This window comes from Lissotriton helveticus, chromosome 12 (genome assembly GCF_964261635.1).
Source record: "Lissotriton helveticus chromosome 12, aLisHel1.1, whole genome shotgun sequence".
Classification (NCBI taxonomy): domain Eukaryota; kingdom Metazoa; phylum Chordata; class Amphibia; order Caudata; family Salamandridae; genus Lissotriton; species Lissotriton helveticus.
The window spans coordinates 74958903-74979160 of NC_136073.1; the positions used below are offsets into that span (position 1 = coordinate 74958903).

The 20258-nt window shown below is 41.1% G+C and overlaps 1 protein-coding gene and 6 non-coding genes across 12 annotated transcripts in view; 1 reads left to right on the forward strand and 6 right to left on the reverse strand.

The window, feature by feature from the left end:
- Positions 1-20258, forward strand: part of LOC144798677 (T-complex protein 1 subunit theta-like) — a 338982-nt gene that overhangs the window by 248666 nt on the left and 70058 nt on the right. The window lies entirely within an intron of this gene.
- TRNAT-AGU (transfer RNA threonine (anticodon AGU)) lies at positions 1220-1293 on the reverse strand. Its single transcript has one exon. It is a non-coding gene; the product is annotated as a tRNA-Thr (tRNA).
- On the reverse strand, positions 4866-4939 carry TRNAN-AUU (transfer RNA asparagine (anticodon AUU)). The gene has a single exon. It is a non-coding gene; the product is annotated as a tRNA-Asn (tRNA).
- TRNAT-AGU (transfer RNA threonine (anticodon AGU)) lies at positions 6196-6269 on the reverse strand. The gene has a single exon. It is a non-coding gene; the product is annotated as a tRNA-Thr (tRNA).
- TRNAT-CGU (transfer RNA threonine (anticodon CGU)) lies at positions 6699-6771 on the reverse strand. Its single transcript has one exon. It is a non-coding gene; the product is annotated as a tRNA-Thr (tRNA).
- TRNAT-AGU (transfer RNA threonine (anticodon AGU)) lies at positions 7206-7280 on the reverse strand. Its single transcript has one exon. It is a non-coding gene; the product is annotated as a tRNA-Thr (tRNA).
- TRNAT-CGU (transfer RNA threonine (anticodon CGU)) lies at positions 10325-10397 on the reverse strand. Its single transcript has one exon. It is a non-coding gene; the product is annotated as a tRNA-Thr (tRNA).

The following is a 20258-nucleotide window of genomic DNA, read 5'->3' on the forward strand; positions in this document are numbered from 1 at the left end:
TGTTCAAGAGTGGGCCTGGGCTGTAAATTGGGTTCCGTTCGCGGAATTTGCGGAATTTAGGTAATTTCGCGTTACAGAGAGAACAAGAAATTGCCCAAAAGCCTGCGTCCGCAACTTTGCAAAATCTTTTGCTTGTTTGCGTTCTCAAATACGTGTTTGTGAGATATTTTTCCCCTAGCACGCAAACAGCGATTGCGACCAGTAAAAAAGCTTCGCGAACAAGTAATTCCGAGTGTTCGCGGAATTTCTGCGTGTTCGCGGAGATTTTGTACCATTTCGCGGAGATTTGCATAAAGCGATTATGCAAATTCCACCCACCCCTATTCAAGAGAATATTGCTTTTTCACTTTCATATTCTTTTCTAAGTTCAAACACTACTCTACTCAAACACTTTAGATGAAGACGCTTCACGTATTCAAAAACACATCTCTAATTTAAAGTTTACCCTATTCATAGAATTTTTAAATATACCTTGCTGAAGAATAGATTAGTTGAATTCAACAATAGAGTGATCATTCAGCTCTTTCTTGTCCTTTGTCATTTTTTTTCCCTATTTCAGTCAATGCATTCCTCCAAAAAGGTTCATAATACCAAGTATTTTATTTCATTTTAAGATAACGTATTCTAAAGTTCATAGAACTAGACGTTTATTCGTAAATTGTATTCAACACTTGTTTGATGAAAATTATTCCTAAAGCCTGGAGAAAACAGTTAGGTGCTGCTGAGATTTGAACTCAAGATTTCCTGTTACGAGACAGGCGCTTTAACCACTAAGCCACAGTACCAACCTTTATAGTAAAAAATGCATAAGTAATTTATTGTTGATGATAAAAATTTCATTTCCTGCTATAAATTCTTCTTGATATGTATTGTAATCTTAAACACGAAAAGATAATCAATCACTAAACAAGTATTAATATGTTTTAATAAACATGTACTCTTATAAAACCCAATTTCATTTCTTGAATACTTTACAATTCTTTTTCATGAATGCATTAATATTGCTCAAAACTAGGTAAAAATGTAATCTACGTCTTTCTCATAGATATGTCTTTTTTCATTTTGCAATAACGTATTTATTCTGTAATCTTAAAAATAATGGGTTTTTATAAGGTTTAAGATGATCTGTTCAACAGTAAGATGAATCAGACTATTATATTTTAATTGTTTCAGAATAAGACCTAATAAAAATTATTTGTTATATAACAGTGAGAAAGCAAGGCGCTGCTGAGAGTTGAACTCAGGATCTTCTGTTTACTAGACAGACGCTTTAACCAGCTAAGCCACAGCACCCCCTTGAGTCTTAACTTTTAAACACTTTTCTTTATGGTGTTCAAGAGAATATTGCTTTTTCACTTTCATATTCTTTTCTAAGTTCACACAATTCTCTACTCTAACACTTTAAATGAAGACGCTTCACTTATTCAAAAACACCTCTCTAATTTAAAGTTTACCCTAGTCATAGAATTTTAAAATATACCTTGCTGAAGAATAGATTAGTTGATTTCACCAATAGAGTGATCATTCAGCTCTTTCTTGTTCTTTGTCATTTTTTTCCCTATTTCAGTCAATGCATTCCTCCAAAAATGTTGATATTACCAAGTATTTTATTTCATTTCAAGATAACTTATTCTAAAGTTAATAGAACCAGACGTTTATTCGTAAATTGTATTCAACACTTGTTTGATGAACATTATTCCTAAAGCATGGAGAAAACAGTTAGGTGCTGCTGAGATTTGAAATCAGGATTTCCTGTTTATGAGACAGGCACTTTAACCACTAGGCCACAGCACCAATGTTAATAGTTAAAATGCATAAATAATTTATTGTTGATGATAACAACTTCATTTCCTGCTATAAATTCTTCCTATGTATTGTAATCTTAAACACGAAAAGATAATCATTCACTAAACAAGTATTAATATGTGTTAATAAACATGTACTCTTATAAAACCCAATTTCATTTTTTGAATACTTTACAATTCTTTTTCATGAATGCATTAATATTGCTCAAAAGTAGGTAGAAATGTAACCTACTCTTTCTCATAGATTTATCTTTTTTCATTTTGCTATAACAGTATTTATGCTATAAGGCTGAACATACTTGGGTTTTTATAAGGTTTAAGATGATCTGTTCAACAGTAAGATGAATCAGACTTTTATATTTTACTTGTTTCAGAATAAGACCTAATGAATATGATTTGTTATATAGGAATGAGAAAAGCAAGGCACTGCTGAGAGTTGAATTCAGGATCTCCTGTTTACTAGACAGACGCTCTAACCAGCTAAGCCACAGCACCCCCTTGAATCCGAATTTTGAAACACTTTTCTTTATGGTGTTCAAGAGTAGGCCTGGGGTGTAAATTTGGTTCTGTGCGCGGAATTTGCGGAATTTAGGTAATTTCGCGTTACAGAGAGAACAACAAATTGCCCAAAAGCCTGCGTCCGCAACTTTGCGAAATTTTTTGCTTGTTCGCCCTTATCAAATGCGGGTTCGTGAGATATTTTTCCCCTAGCACGCAAACAGCGATTGCAACCAGTAAAAAAGCATCGCGAACAAGCAATTCCGAGTGTTCGCGAAATTTCTGCGTGTTCGCGGAGATTTGTTACCATTTCGCGGAGATTTGCATAAAGCGATTATGCAAATTCCACCCACTCCTATTCAAGAGAATATTGCTTTTTCACTTTCATATTCTTTTCTAAGTTCACACACTTCTCTACTCAAAAACTTTAGATGAAGACGTTTCACTTATTCAAAAACACATCTCTAATTTAAAGTTTACCCTATTCATAGAATTTTTAAATATACCTTGCTGAAGAATGGATTAGTTGAACTCACCAATAGAGTGATCATTCAGCTCTTTCTTGTTCTTTGTCATTTTTTTTACCCTATCTCAGTGAATGCATTCCTCCAAAACTGTTCATAATACCAAGTATTTTATTTCATCTTCAGATAACTTATTCTAAAGTTCATAGAACCGGACATTTATTCGTAAATTGTATTCAACACTTGTTTGATGAAAATTATTCCTATAGCATGGAGAAAACATTTAGGAGCTGCTGAGATTTGAACTCAGAATTTCCTGTTTACGAGACAGTCACTTTAACCACTAAACCACAGCACCAACGTAGTTAGTAAAAAATACTTAAATAATTTATTGTTGATGATAAAAACTTAATTTCCTGCTATAAATTCTTCTTGATATGTATTGTAATCTTAAACACGAAAAGATAATCACTAAACAAGTATCAATATGTTTTAATAAACATGTATTCTTATAAAATCCAATTTCATTTCTTGAATACTTTACAATTCTCTTTCATGAATGCATTAATATTGCTCAAAAGTAGGTAGAAATGTAATCTACATCTTTCTCATAGATATGTCTTTTTTCATTTTGCTATAGCAGTATTCATGCTATAAGGTTGAACATACTTGGGTTTTTATAAGGTTTAAGATGATCTGTTCAACAGTAAGATGAATCAGACTTTTATATTTTACTTGTTTCAGAATAAGACCTAATGAATATGATTTGTTATATAACAATGAGAAAAGCAAGGCACTGCTGAGAGTTGAACTCAGGATCTCCTGTTTACTAGACAGGCCCTTTAACCAGCTAAGCCACAGCATCCCTTAGACTCTTAAATTTGAAACACTTTTCTTTATGGTGTTCAAGAGTAGGCCTGGGCTGTAAATTTAGTTCCGTGCACGGAATTTGCGGAATTTAGGTAATTTCGCGTTACAGAGAGATCAAGAAATTGCCCAAAAGCCTGCGTCCGCAACTAAGTGAAATTTTTTGCTTGTTCCCGTTCTCAAATGCGTGTTCGTGAGATATTTTTCCTCTAGCACGCAAACAGCGATTGCGACCAGTAAAAAAGCATCGCGAACAAGCAATTCTGAGTGTTCGCTGAATTTCTGCGTGTTCCCGGAGATTTTTTACCGCATTATGCAAATTCCGCCCACCCCTATTCAAGAAAATATTGCTTTTTCACTTTCATATTCTTTTCTAAGTTCATACACTTCCCTACTCAAACACTTTAGATGAAGACGCTTCACTTATTCAAAACACATCTCTAATTTAAAGTTGACCCTATTCATAGAATTTTAAAATATATCTTGCTGAAGAATGGATTAGTTGAATTCATCAATAGAGTGATCATTCAGCTCTTTCTTGTTCTTTGTCTTTTTTTTCCCTATTTCAGTCAATCCATTCCTCCAAAAATTTTCATAATACCAAGTATTTTATTTCATTTTTAGATAATTTATTCTAAAGTTCATAGAACCAGACGTTTATTCGTAAATTGTATTCAACACTTGTTTGTTGAAAATTATTCCTAGAGTATGGAGAAAAGAGTTAGGTGCTGCTGAAATTTGATCTCAGGATTTCCTGTTTACGAAACCAGCGCTTTAACCACTAAGCCACAGCACCAACATTAATAGTAAAAAATGCATAAATAATTTATTGTTGATGATAAAAATTTCATTTCCTGCTATAAATTCTTCTTGATATGTATTGTAATCTTAAACACGAAAAGATAATCAATCACTAAACAAGTATTAATGTTTTAATAAACATGTACTCTTATAAAACCCAATTTCATTTCTTGAATACTTTACAATTCTTTTTCATGAAAGCATTAATATTGCTCAAAACTAGGTAGAAATGTAATCTACATCTTTCCCATAGATGTGTCTTTTTCCATTTTGCAATAACAGTATTCATTCTGTAATCTTGAAAATACTTGGGTTTTTATAAGGTTTAGGATGATCTGTTCAACAGTAAGATGAATCAGGCTTTTATATTTTACTTGTTTCAGAATAAGATCTAATAAATATGATTTGTTATATAACAATGAGAAAAGCAAGGCACTGCAGAGAGTTGAACTCAGGATCTCCTGTTTAATAGACAGGCACTTTAACCAGCTAAGCCACAGCACCCCCTTGAATCCTAATTGTGAAACACTTTTCTTTATGATGTTCAAGAGTGGGCCTGGGCTGTAAATTGGGTTCCGTTCGCGGAATTTGCGGAATTTAGGTAATTTCGCGTTACAGAGAGAACAAGAAATTGCCCAAAAGCCTGCGTCCGCAACTTTGCAAAATCTTTTGCTTGTTTGCGTTCTCAAATACGTGTTTGTGAGATATTTTTCCCCTAGCACGCAAACAGCGATTGCGACCAGTAAAAAAGCTTCGCGAACAAGTAATTCCGAGTGTTCGCGGAATTTCTGCGTGTTCGCGGAGATTTTGTACCATTTCGCGGAGATTTGCATAAAGCGATTATGCAAATTCCACCCACCCCTATTCAAGAGAATATTGCTTTTTCACTTTCATATTCTTTTCTAAGTTCAAACACTACTCTACTCAAACACTTTAGATGAAGACGCTTCACGTATTCAAAAACACATCTCTAATTTAAAGTTTACCCTATTCATAGAATTTTTAAATATACCTTGCTGAAGAATAGATTAGTTGAATTCAACAATAGAGTGATCATTCAGCTCTTTCTTGTCCTTTGTCATTTTTTTTCCCTATTTCAGTCAATGCATTCCTCCAAAAAGGTTCATAATACCAAGTATTTTATTTCATTTTAAGATAACGTATTCTAAAGTTCATAGAACTAGACGTTTATTCGTAAATTGTATTCAACACTTGTTTGATGAAAATTATTCCTAAAGCCTGGAGAAAACAGTTAGGTGCTGCTGAGATTTGAACTCAAGATTTCCTGTTACGAGACAGGCGCTTTAACCACTAAGCCACAGTACCAACCTTTATAGTAAAAAATGCATAAGTAATTTATTGTTGATGATAAAAATTTCATTTCCTGCTATAAATTCTTCTTGATATGTATTGTAATCTTAAACACGAAAAGATAATCAATCACTAAACAAGTATTAATATGTTTTAATAAACATGTACTCTTATAAAACCCAATTTCATTTCTTGAATACTTTACAATTCTTTTTCATGAATGCATTAATATTGCTCAAAACTAGGTAAAAATGTAATCTACGTCTTTCTCATAGATATGTCTTTTTTCATTTTGCAATAACGTATTTATTCTGTAATCTTAAAAATAATGGGTTTTTATAAGGTTTAAGATGATCTGTTCAACAGTAAGATGAATCAGACTATTATATTTTAATTGTTTCAGAATAAGACCTAATAAAAATTATTTGTTATATAACAGTGAGAAAGCAAGGCGCTGCTGAGAGTTGAACTCAGGATCTTCTGTTTACTAGACAGACGCTTTAACCAGCTAAGCCACAGCACCCCCTTGAGTCTTAACTTTTAAACACTTTTCTTTATGGTGTTCAAGAGAATATTGCTTTTTCACTTTCATATTCTTTTCTAAGTTCACACAATTCTCTACTCTAACACTTTAAATGAAGACGCTTCACTTATTCAAAAACACCTCTCTAATTTAAAGTTTACCCTAGTCATAGAATTTTAAAATATACCTTGCTGAAGAATAGATTAGTTGAATTCAACAATAGAGTGATCATTCAGCTCTATCTTGTTCTTAGTCATTTTCTTTTCCCTAATTCAGTCAATGCATTCCTCCAAAAATGTTCATAATACCAAGTATTTATTTCATTTTAAGATAACTTATACTAATGTTCATAGAACCAGACGTTTATTCGTAAATTGTATTCATCACTTGTTTGATGAAAATTATTCCTAAAGCATGGGGAATACAGTTAGGTGCTGCTGAGATTTGAACTCAGAATTTCCTGTTTACGAGACAGGCGCTTTAACTACTAAGCCACAGCACCAACGTTGTTAGTAAAAAATACTTAAATAATTTATTGTTGATGATAAAAACTTCAATTCCTGCTATAAATTCTTCTTGATATGTATTGTAATCTTAAACACGAAAAGATAATCACTAAACAAGTATTAATATGTTTTAATAAACATGTACTTTTATAAAACCCAATTTCATTTCTTGAATACTTTACAATTCTCTTTCATGAATGCATTAATATTGCTCAAAAGTAGGTAGAAATGTAATCTACATCTTTCTCATAGATATGTCTTTTTTCATTTTGCTATAACAGTATTCATGCTATAATCTTGAAAATACTTGGGGTTTTATAAGGTTTAAGATGATCTGTTCAACAGTAAGATGAATCAGACTTTTTATATTTTACTTGTTTCAGAATTAGACCTAATGAATATGATTTCTTATATAACAATGAGAAAAGCAAGGCACTGCTGAGAGTTGAACTCAGGATCTCCTGTTTACTAGACAGGCGCTTTAACCAGCTAAGCCACAGCAACCACTAGAATCTTAACTTTGAAACACTTTTCTTTATGGTGTTCAAGAATAGGCCTGGGCTGTAAATTTAGTTCCGTGCACGGAATTTGCGGAATTTAGGTAATTTCGCGTTACAGAGAGAACAAGAAATTGCCCAAAAGCCTGCGTCCGCAACTAAGTGAAATTTTTTGCTTGTTCCCGTTCTCAAATGCGTGTTCGTGAGATATTTTTCCCCTAGCACGCAAACAGCGATTGCGACCAGTAAAAAATCATCGCGAACAAGCAATTCCGAGTGTTTGCTGAATTTCTGCGTGTTCCCGGAGATTTTTTACAACATTATGCAAATTCCGCCCACCCCTATTCAAGAAAATATTGCTTTTTCACTTTCATATTCTTTTCTAAGTTCATACACTTCCCTACTCAAACACTTTAGATGAAGACGCTTCACTTATTCAAAACACATCTCTAATTTAAAGTTGACCCTATTCATAGAAATTTAAAATATACCTTGCTGAAGAATGGATTAGTTGAATTGATCAATAGAGTGATCATTCAGCTCTTTCTTGTTCTTTGCCTTTTTTTGTTCCCTATTTCAGTCAATCCATTCCTCCAAAGATTTTCATAATATCAAGTATTTTTCATTTTAAGATAACTTATTCTAAAGTTCATAGAACCAGACGTTTATTCGTAAATTGTATTCAACACTTGTTTGATGAAAATTATTCCTAAAGCATGGAGAAAACAGTAAGGTGCTGCTGAAATTTGAACTCAGGATTTCCTGTTTACGAGACCAGCGCTTTAACCAATAAGCCACAGCACCAACATTAATAGTAAAAAATGCATAAATAATTTATTGTTGATGATAAAAATTTCATTTCCTGCTAAAAATTCTTCTTGATATGTATTGTAATCTTAAACACGAAAAGATAATCAATCACTAAACAAGTATTAATGTTTTAATAAACATGTACTCTTATAAAACCCAATTTCATTTCTTGAATACTTTACAATTCTTTTTCATGAATGCATTAATATTGCACAAAACTAGGTAGAAATGTAATCTACATCTTTCCCATAGATGTGTCTTTTTTCATTTTGCAATAACAGTATTCATTCTGTAATCTTGAAAATACTTGGGTTTTTATAAGGTTTAGGATGATCTGTTCAACAGTAAGATGAATCAGGCTTTTATATTGTACTTGTGTCAGAATAAGATCTAATGAATATAATTTGTTACATAACAATGAGAAAAGCAAGGCACTGCTGAGAGTTAACTCCGGATCTCCTGTTTACTAGACAGGCGCTTTAACCAGCTAAGCCACAGCACCCCCTTGAATCCTAATTTAGAAACACTTTTCTTTATGATGTTCAAGAGTGGGCCTGGGCTGTAAATTCGGTTCCATTCGCGGAATTTGCGGAATTTAGGTAATTTCGCCTTACAGAGAAAACAAGAAATTGCCCAAAAGCCTGCGTTTGCAACTTTGCAAAATCTTTTGCTTGGTGGCGTTCTCAAATACGTGTTCGTGAGATATTTTTCCCTAGCACGCAAACAGCGATTGCCACCAGTAAAAAAGCATCGCGAACAAGCAATTCCGAGTGTTCGCGGAAATTTTTTACCATTTCGTGGAGATTTGCATAAAGCGATTATGCAAATTCCGCCCACCCCTATTCAAGAGAATATTGCTTTTTCACTTTCATATTCTTTTCTAAGTTCACACACTTCTCTACTCAAACACTTTAGATGAAGACTCTTCACGTATTCAAAAATACATCTCTAATTTAAAGTTTACCCTATTCATAGAATTTTAAAATATACCTTGCTGAAGAATAGATTAGTTGAATTCAACAATAGAGTGATCATTCAGCTCTTTCTTGTTCTTTGTCATTTTTTTTTCCCTATTTCAGTCAATGCATTCCTTCAAAAATTTTCATAATACCAAGTATTTTTATTTCATTGTAAGATAACTTATTCTAAAGTTCATAGAACCTGACTTTTATTCGTAAATTGTATTCAATACTTGTTTGATGAAAATAATTCCTAAAGCATGGAGAAAATAGTTAGGTGTCGCTGAGATTTGAACTCAGGATTTCCTATTTACAAAACAGGTGCTTTAACCACTAAGCCACAGCACAAACGCTAGTACCGAAAAATGCATAAATAATTTATTGTTGATGATAAAAACTACATTTCCTGCTATAAATTCTTCTTTATATGTATTGTAATCTTAAACACGAAAAGATACTCAATCACTAAACAAGTACTAATATGTTTTAAAAACAGGTACTCTTATAAAACCCAATTTCAATTCTTGAATACTTTACAATGTTTTTTCATGAATGCATTAATATTGCTTGAAACTAGGTAGAAATGTAATCTACGTCTTTCTCATAGATATGTCTTTTTTCATTTTGCAGTAACAGTATTCATTCTGTAATCTTAAAAATACTTGGGTTTTTATAACATTTAAGATGATCTGTTCAACAGTAAGATGAATCAGACTATTATATTTTAATTGTTTCAGAATAAGACCTAATAAAAATGATTTGTTATATAACAATGAGAAAGCAAGGTGCTGCTGAGAGTTGAACTCAGGATCTCCTGTTTACTGGACAGGCGCTTTAAACAGCTGAGCCACAGCATTCTCCTGCGCCTTAATTTTGAAACACTTTTCTTTATGATGTTCAAGAGAATAATGCTTTTTCACTTTCATATTATTTTCTAAGTTCACACACTTCTCTACTCAAACTCTTTAGATGAAGACCCTTCACTTATTCAAAAACACCTCTCTAATTTAAAGTTTACCTTATTCATAGAATTTTTAAATATATCTTGCTAAAGAATGGATTCGTTGAATTCAACAATAGAGTGATCATTCAACTCTATCTTGTTCTTTGTCATTTTCTTTTCCCTATTTCAGTCAATGCATTCCTACAAAAAACCTTAACAATACCAAGTATTTTATTTCATTTTAAGATAACTTATTCTAAAGTTCATAGAACGTTTATTCGTAAATTGTATTCAACACTTGTTTGATGAAAATTATTCCTAAAGCATGGAGAAAACAGTTAGGTGCTGCTGAGATTTGAACTCAGGATTTCCTGTTTACGAGACAAGCGCTTTAACCACTAAGCCACAGCACCAAAGTTTTTTTTTTTTTTTTAAATATTTTCTTTGTCATTTCGAGGGCACACGTATGTACATATCCATGTCTTCTCCAATTATTTACATATCATGATATGGTGCCATTACAGACTGACCATCAATATTACCATTTTCCCTTTTCCTCAGTAGTGACCCTCCTCTCCATGACCATAAAATTATTATTAATTCATTACTTTTTCCAACTTGTGTTAACTAACCCCCTCCCCCTCCCCCCCGGCACTTTCATGTGATATAGGGCGTTTTACTTGCGAGCAATGTCCATTCTTTAATGATTCGTGGCATAATGTCCATTCGTCTTGTCACTTCTTCTGCACAGTGGTGCTGTAAGACGCTATATGTTCCAATCCTGCGGCCTGCACTCTGTGTGCGCAATCTCCTGCGCCATTCGATCTACCTGTCGCGTATGGGTCCCCTCATGCACCCTCCATCCTCTAGCACATTCAACAACAGTACAGGCATTTACTGGATGTGCGCCTCGGCACTCCTTTCAAACTCCAACATCATCGAATTCTAGTCTAAGGAAATCGGCAGTTTGCGTAGGCCTCTTCGCTCCTCCCTTTGTAGCTCCTGACCTTCCGCCTTTCCCCACCTCACCACCTCATTACTCCAAGACTCCACACTTGGCGGTTTCACCGACTTTCATTTCATTGCTACCATCCTCTTTGCTAGTAACAGCGCTAGTTCTACAAATCTAGTGGCCACACTTCTCTTCTTCTCTTTGTGACCCAGCCCCAGAATGATGTGCAGTACCGATTCATAGGGTCTTCCTGGGGCAACCTCCGCTAGGATGTGGTGGATTGTGGACCAGTAATATCCCAACTTGGGGTAGTCCCAGAACATGTGAAGTATACCCGCGTCCTCATGGTGACATCTGGGGCATTGATTGGACGCCTCGGGGAACATCGCTTGTGTTCTGTGTGGCGTTAGGTATGCTCTATGTATGATCATGAATTGGATAAATTTGAACTTAGGGATTCGTGACACCTTCTTGGGGAGCTGTAGTATGCTCACCCAGTCCCTATCACTAATGTCTCCGCCTGTATCTCCCTCCCATCGTGTACGAAGTGAGTGTAGCGGAATATTTTTGCTTGTTCTAATACCCTTGGTGATCCACTTTGTCAAGTGACTGCCTGAACCCATGAGGTATTGCGCAGTGAGCAGGGCCGTCGCTTCCGGTTCCATGCCATCTCTTGCCCAGTGTGTGGAAATATAGTGCGCGACTTGTGCATGTAACAGGAACATCGACCTCGGTGCCTGGTGTAGTTGCATAAAGTCTGCATGTGTTAGAAGTCTACCCTCCGAGAAGAAGTCCCCTACTTGTGTTACCCCAGCCTCGTGCCATGAACTCAGCTTGCGCTCTGTGAGTGTTCCGGTTCCTAAGGGGATGCCCAGAAGAGGTATCGTGGGTGCATAAGCCTGACGATTGCCAGTGTACCGTATCGCTGCCCTCCACTGCTGTATTGCAAGTTTAAGCAGGGAGGGGGGGCCGACTGTGGTATTTTCGCCTTAGGGAGCAACAATCGGTGTATGTGACCCTTGCTCCTGTCCTCCTCTGACATGTTCAATTCATGCAGGTTGCGACCTGCCAGCCAGTAAGCCAGCCATTGGAGCTGGCAAGCGTATCCATATGCCATCATGTCAGGCACTCCCAGCCCTCCGCCGTCCGTCGGCAGTTGCAGTTTAGCTACACTTATACATCTCCTGCTCGTACCCCAAACCAATTCCGTCACCAGTGTGTTCAGTTGCTTAAAGAAGGCCTTGGTCACTAGCACAGGCACATTCGTGAAGTAGTATATCAGTCTGGGCAGGACCACCATTTTTGAGATCGCCACTCTGCCCGCGACCGACAATGGTAATGTGATCCAAAAACGTATTTGTGGTTTTAACGCATTAAGTGCTCTGCCCAGGTTGCCCTCAAATAGATCTGGGCATCTCTGTAAATTTGTATACCTAAGTATTTGAAAGTTACTGGCGCTATTTGGAATTGGCAGGGGGCGAACTGTATGTGCGTAGCCAACATGGGCCTGTGAAAACTATACCCGTAGGACTTGGACACGTTAATCGCGAGGCCCGATATCTTTCTGAATCCTTCAAATACTTCCGATATCCGTTCTAGTGAACCTTCCATGTTGCGTAGGAATAATAAGATGTCGTCTGCATATGCTGAATGATATGGTGGGTATTAAGTCGGATTATCCTCATTGGATCCGCCATGGTGCGGACTTTTATCAACAGTGGTTCCAGGGCTATTATGAATAATAAGAGCGATAATGGACATCCCTGTCTCGTCCCCTTTGCAATGTCAAGAGGGGCTGAGATGCATCTATTAGTCTTAACACGTGCTGTGGGTATGTGATATAATAAAGCGATCCATTTCGTGTACGCCTGCGGAACGCCGAATTTGCCCAGTACAGCCAACATATAATCCCACCTCAGGGAGTCAAAGGCCTGCTTAAGGTCTAGTGATATACATCCTTCATTATTCTCCCCTTCCTCCCCTTCGGCCATTAGTTGGCTCAGGCTCCTTAGGTTCAGTGCAGTGCTCCTACCTGGTACAAATCCGCACTGGTCCGGGTGTATTAGATCAGGAATATATTGTGACAGTCGAGTTGCCAAGATTTTGATCAGTATTTTATAATCCGTGCTTAGGAGCGATAAGGGCCTGTAATTCTCTAAGTACAGCGCATTCCTACCTGGCTTCAGCAATGATACTATCAGTGCCTGAAGCGTCGATGCAGGTAGTTCACCACTTTCCATCGTCTCTTTGTAGAGCGCAAGAAGGCGAGGGGCCAGGACCTCAACGTAAGTCAGATAGAATTCCGCCGACAGCCCATCCGAGCCCGGTGCTTTGTTCCTCGGTAGAGCTTTTATGGACTGCCTAACTTCTGCCAAGGTGATGGGTTTAGCGAGAGCCTGTATTTGTGTATCTGATAGTTGGGGAATACAAATGTCAGCTAGGAAGGATTCAAGCTCCGGTTCCGAGAGTGGCGCGTGCGGGCCATACAGGTCTGCATAGTATTTCCGGAACGTCTCATTTATATCTAATTGGGTCTGCACTATATCTCCATCCTGGTCATACACCTTGGTTATAGGGACAGTGTCCGTAGCATTGCGTGTCATGCGCGCCAGCAACGCCCCAGCTTTGTCGGCTTGCGTATGCACTCTATTTGTATATTCTCTATAATCTATGAGCCGCAGCTCTTCCAACAATTCAGCATGTTGGATACGCACCTCCTGCAACTGCGTGAGGTTACCGTCGGTGCCTGCCGCTTCGCCCTCCAGCACCGCCAAGCTTCCCTCCACTGCTCTCAGCTTCTCCTGTACTAGTCGCTTCATTCCCACTTTAGTACCCATTGCTACTCCGCGCAAAGTTGCCTTGAAGGCATCCCATTCTATTTGCCTGCTGCTGGCAGTGTTTTCGTTCTCCGCAAAGTATGTCCTGCAGGCGTCTAGCAGCGAGGATTTGAACACTACGTATTCCGGAAGACCCGGCGATAGGCGCCATGTCGGGATGGGAGTGGGTATCGTTCCCCATTGTAAAGTCAATTCTACCGGGTTATGGTCAGATAATGTCTTTCCCATGTGTCATACTGAGGTTATCGCCCCTCGTAGTGACCTGGAGCAAAATATGCGGTCTATCCTGGTGTGTAACCTGTGCGGTGGGGAGTAGAATGTGTATTCCCTGTCGTTTGAGTGGAGGGTCCTCCATGCGTCATCCAGTTCCCACCCGCTTGCCCACTGTGTCAGCGCTACTGCCTGTTTCTTACTTTCCGTTGCATGCAGTGGCGGGTGTGACCTGTCCAGCACAGTGTCCATGACCGCGTTGCAGTCCCCTCCTATCACCCAACGTTGTCCCACCCAGTCCGACAACACACCGCTAATGTCCTCGTAGAACCTCGATTGCTCTGTATTGGGGGCGTATATACTGCCCAACACTACACTCGTACCATCCAGTGTTCCCCGTACGAATACATAACGCCCATTCTTGTCTACCAACCGTTTTTCCACTGGTGTAAACGGTACAGTGTTCCGTATCCAGATCGCCGCCCCCCTCGAGAATGCTGAGTATTCTGTGGTATGTAGCTGGCCTTTCCATTTACGGGCTAGTTTCTCTCCTCCCGCCCTATTCAGGTGTGTTTCTTGTAAATATGCTATCTGTGTTTGTCTCCTGTTCAGCTGTGCCCTTACCCTGTGCCGTTTGTGGATCGACCCCAAACCTCTTACATTCCAGGTGCAGAACTGGTATGTGTTAGGTAATGACATTACTTGCAAACTCCTTTTCCTTAGACATTGCCCACGCCCCTTGTGTACGTGTCAGCAAAGTGTACATGTTATGTGCCATACTTGTGCGCAACTCCCCAACCACCAGGTCCCCACCCCACAACTGGTCGGGACCAAACGATACTACCCAACAGGGGTATGAACTGAATGCAGTCATGCCTTCGCCTGGGGGGCGTGTGCTCGACCGCTCTTTTCTCTGCGGTTAACAGTCAATGTCGTCCGTTGAAGTTCCCCATTATCAACATTTTCCCCTGGTACCTTTACCCACCCTCCGCACCAGATCACAATGTCACATATATATCACCACTCCGCTTCCGCTCCGCTGTTGTTCACATGTCCTCTGCCATCTGCGCTGTTATGCGTGGAGACCGGTGTAGACTAGCGTCCGTGTCCGATGCTACCGTGCTTGAACTGTCTTGGCTGTTCGACACCGTATCAATGTGCATGTCGTGAGTTGCCAGTGCGGTGGTCGTGAGCAGCACTAAGTCCGCCGAGTCCCCACCTCTATCCGCCCGGGCATGCCCATCCTGTGCTGGTCGCGTCTCCGTCTCCTCCTCCCGGGCCGAGGTGTTGCTTCCATGTGTGCACTGCTTTCGTTGCCGCGTGTCCGCGGAGTTGTTTCTCGACCTGGGCGTTGGTAGTGCCACCTCAATCCATTCAGACGCTTCTTCTGGGTCATCGAAAAAATGAGACTTGCCATCATGGATGATTCTTAGTCTTGCTGGGAAAAACAGTGCATATTTCACGTTACGCTCTCTCAGAGTTAGTTTCACACCCCAGAATGACGCCCTGGCTTTCTGCACTGCTTGTGTAAAGTCCGGGTAGATCGAGATAGTTTGGTTGTCGTATTTTATCGCCCCAGACTCCCTCGCTGTTTTCAAGATCGTGTCCCTGTCTTTGAAGTGTAGGAGGCGTGCTATTAACGGCCGTGGCGGCGCTCCCGGTCTCGGCGGTCTCGATGGCACTCTGTGCGCTCTTTCAACACTATAGATTTGGGTGAGGGCTGCGGGGTCCACAATTGTCTTCAGCCAGTCCTCCACGAACTTAGTCGGGTTGGCCCCTTCGCTGCGCTCTGGTACGCCTAAGATGCGAACGTTATTGCGGCGCGAGCATCCTTCCGCATCTTCCACTCTGTCTCGCAATCCCTTGAGCTGCTTTTCCAAGACCTCCAGGCGTGTGGAATGTTCTGTCTGTTGCGGAATGAGGTCGGTCAGGGCAATTTTATTCTCCGCAACTTTCTCCGCCAATTTCTTATGGTCGTCTTTCAGTAGGGAGAGGCTTGTCGACATCGTGTCGATTCTGGCTTCTAGCGCCTCTCTAGAGGCTCTTATTTCTGTCAGGATAAGGTCCAGCTTCGCATCCTGCGTACTTAACCCTGTTGGAGGGATTATATCTTCGTTTGTAGATGCTATATGGTCCCCCGACCCAGTGGATCGCGCCGCTCCGTTGTTGACCGGGTCCGGCTGTCGAAGTCTGTTTCGGCCCATTGCGATCTTCGTTTTTCACCGCTCGGGCTACTTCCGGGAGTCAACCACCGGCCTTTCCGGGGGGGTGCCCGACTATTGTGGAGGGCAGTCGTATTGCTAAGAGGGGCCTGTCACACCGTGGAGGAGCTCAATTGTCGTGTCCGCTACCAGTGGGAGCCACAATGTGCACGCCAAATCCGATCCCGATCTGCTGTGGGCCCGGGAACTCGAGACCGCGACTGCTACTGCAGCACCTGTATGTTATCTATCAGGACGTGTGCCCCGTTCCACAGCGAGTCCCAGTTGTTGTGCTCCACTGCTTCCTCTATCGGTATACCAGTCCGAGGCTTCAGTTTAATGTGCCCTATATCCACCTTCACATCGTCACCCGTGTCACACGGGCTGTTATCCGGATACGTCCTCAGGATCAGCGTGATGCAAAGATAGGCCACCTCCTGATCTATCCAAACCTTGAATGCTACAATAGCCAAAGGTTAAGGAAGGAGCAGACGGGGGCAATAAAGCCCGCGGGGAAGGGGAGGGAACAGCAGGGAGGGAGATCTGAAACGACAAAGAAACGGAAAATAAGAACCCCTTCTTCTGTTGTGTTTCATGCACAATAACCAAAACAAGAAAGACTATATACTCTGACCATTTATCCATATACCTGTAAATAATAATGAACACCAGGTCTCATGGGAAGATAAGTCTCTTCACCCTTATCCACTTCAGTATAGATTTCTATAGGGACCACACCAACCACACCTGTGAACACAAACACACTGTCTTGATTACATTCACATACCGTGATTGAATGAACCAATATATATATATATATATATATGGTGTACGTACCCCCTTCTCATTAGACAACACGTATATAGGGCTTCTTGATGTGGGGTGTAGCCAAGATTAAGGTCTGCGTATACAACACAAAACGCTGGGTTAGAGTCACCCTGAAGAAACGCTATAACACAGTACCTTGTGGATTCTCTGGCATGAGGCACTATGAACTGAACAATAAACGTTCTGTCACCCACTTGACTTATTGCAATCTGTTCTCCAGAGTGATCCCAAAGAAAATACCCCAGCCGGGGAATCAAGGCGTTAAGATTCCTAACACCTGACAGGATGGTTACCAAGCCTGGTAACGTCGGTGGGCATTTGTAGAGATTTCGTCCTCCGCATGAGCCAGGAAAAGCGGCTCCCCAACGGAGGGCAAAAGGAGCAACAGCCCACTTGTAAGTGGAGACCACAGCAAGCGCTCCAACAACGAGCAGAGATGGTACAAACACTGTGGTGTCTGCAGAGATTCCTTGCGCTCTCCCAGGAAACAGAGGCGCATAACATGCAGCGATAACAAAAAGGGTTTGAAGACTTCACCCTTCACGAAGCACATCAATCGTCCTCCGCATGAGCCAAGACGGCTCCCCAACGGAGGGCAATTCGAGGAAGTAGCAAAAGAATCAGACAGCCGTCTGATTGCAGCAACAGATATGTGCGAGGCACTTTGGCAGGACAACAAAACAGGAACATCCAACGGGCAAGTCACAACAATCCAGGTAGGACCAAGAATATCCGACGCCCTCTGCTGGTTGCAGGTCTCCTTTATAACTTCCTGCTTCCTTTTGGAATTCTGGGAGATGTAGTCCCATGCACTTCAGCGGCGCTCAGCAGGAGTATGACACGGGCGGTGTGCGCCAGTGGTCCGTGGTGCAGTACAGTCCCCCGTATATGCCGGCCGACCAGTGCGTCTCCGGGCCGTTCCGTTCCTCTGCGGTCCGTGTTCCGGCTCACCTTCTTCCGTGGAGGGCCCCCCTCACCACCCGGTAGCACAATCTGTGTTTACTCCGACCAGGGGTGCCGGTGGCGGTGCACTTGACGGTCTGCTCAGCGCCCCTGTACTATGCTTGCTTTCAGCGCCCTTCTCGCGTAACCATCAACACAGCCAGTTTAAGGGCCCCTTTTCGGATCCTCTCTGTAGTGGGCTCCTTTATGCTGGGGGGGGGGCACCTACCTCTCCTTTCCTTGGGTCGCTGAGCCGGTATGGACTGCCTCTGGGCCTCCCTCCGTTTGGTCGTGCGCACAGCGAGTCCTCCTTCCACCCTTGTCCCTGGGGTGAGACGGCCCTCCCCCGCTGCTTCGCCGTGACCAGGATGTATCCGGCAGGCCGCTCCCTCCGACTCCCGGCTAACCTTGTGTTGGTGTCCCGTGGCTGTCTCCGCAGGCCTCCGGCACAATGTTCGCCGATCTCGGGTCTTGTGGAGTCACCGGGGTAACCAGCGCCGTCATTCACCTTCCGCGGCCCGTTCGCGCCTTTTGTAATGGCCGGTCGCGTATCGCAGTCTCTCCTCCACTTTTCTGGGAGCCGGCCTCAGTTATCTCCGACGGTGACCCCATCCATCCAGCAGGAGGATCAGTAGGATGTGGGCAGCGTTCCGGTGGCGGTCTCAAGCGTCTACCCCACAACACACGGCTGTACACGATCAGTCGCGCCGACAGGCAGCCGCTTCCGGTCCGACGCAGCAGTACTGTGGGTCGCGGCTTTTCCTCGCGCCTTAGGCCTCTCCGCGTCTCCCGGGGCAAACCGCTCTTCAGTGGGACCTGGGTGCTCCCACGGACCTCGCGCTTCGTCACCAGCCTCAGAGCGTCACAGAGGTACCGAGGGTGGGATTCCAAGCCAGAGTCAGGATATTTGACAGTATATTAGGGGTTTTCTCAGACAGAGCTCACTCAGCCCGCGTCTGGCATGCTCGGCTGCTAGCCACGCCCCTGCCACAGCACCAAAGTTAATAGTAAAAAATGCATAAATAATTTATTGTTGATGATAAAAACTTCATTTCCTGCTATACATTTTTCTTGATATGTTTTGTAGTCTTAAACACGAAAAGATAATCAATCACTAAACAAGTATTAATATGTTTTAATAAACATGTACTCTTATAAAACCCAATTTCATTTCTTGAATACTTTACAATTCTTTTTCATGAATGCATTAATATTGCTCAAAAGTAGGCAGAAATTTAATCTACATCTTTCTCATAGATATGTCTTTTTTAATTTTGCTATAACAGTATTCATGCTATATGGTTGAACATACTAGGGGTTTTATAAGGTTTAAGATGATCTGTTCAACAGTAAGATGAATCAGACTTTTATATTTTACTTGTTTCAGAATAAGACCTAATGAATATGATTTGTTATATAACAATGATAAAAGCAAGGCACCTCTGAGAGTTGAACTCAGGATCTCCTGTTTACTAGACAGGTGCTTTAATCAGCTAAGACACAGCACCCCCTTAAACCTTAATTTTGAAACACTTTTCTTTATGGCGTTCAAGAGTAGGCCTGGGCTGTAAATTCGGTTCCATTTGCGGAATTTGCGGAATTTTGGTAATTTCACGTTACACAGAAAACAAGAAATTGCCCAAAAGCCTGCGTTCCGCAACTTTGCGAATTTTTTGCTTGTTCGCGTTATCAAAATGTGTGTTCGTGAGATATTTTTCCTCTAGCACGTAAACAGCTATTGCGACCAGTAAAAAAGCATTGCGAACAAGATATTCAGAGTGTTTGCACAATTTCTGCGTGTTCGCGGAGATTTTTTACCATTTCGCTGAGATTTGCGTAAAGCGATTATGCAAATTCCACCCACCCCCATTCAAGAGAATATTGCTTTTTCACATTCATATTCTTTTCTAAGTTCACACACTTCTCTACTCAAACACTCGAGCGGCAGCTTTCTCAATGCGAATGGACAGTTGCTCAATGTGAGCAGTCACGAGCATATGCAACCACTCGCAGTGAGAAATCTGACTGCCTGCGTTGAGAAATCTCGCTGGGAGGTTGATTTTCTATGCTCGCGCTCGCCAACTTGATGTTGTTGATAGCGAATGAGGAAAAATCTTGCCAGGAGGTGGATTTTCCTCACTCTCCAACTTGACGTTGACTAACAGGAGCAAGGGAAAACACTTTGCTCTGCATAACGCGGAGTGCTGAAATCTCTGCAAACTCCGCAAACGGAGCAGAGTGGAGTTCACCACCTAGATTTAATATATTTTTGGGTGGATGAGTGGAAGGATGGATGTGTATGCC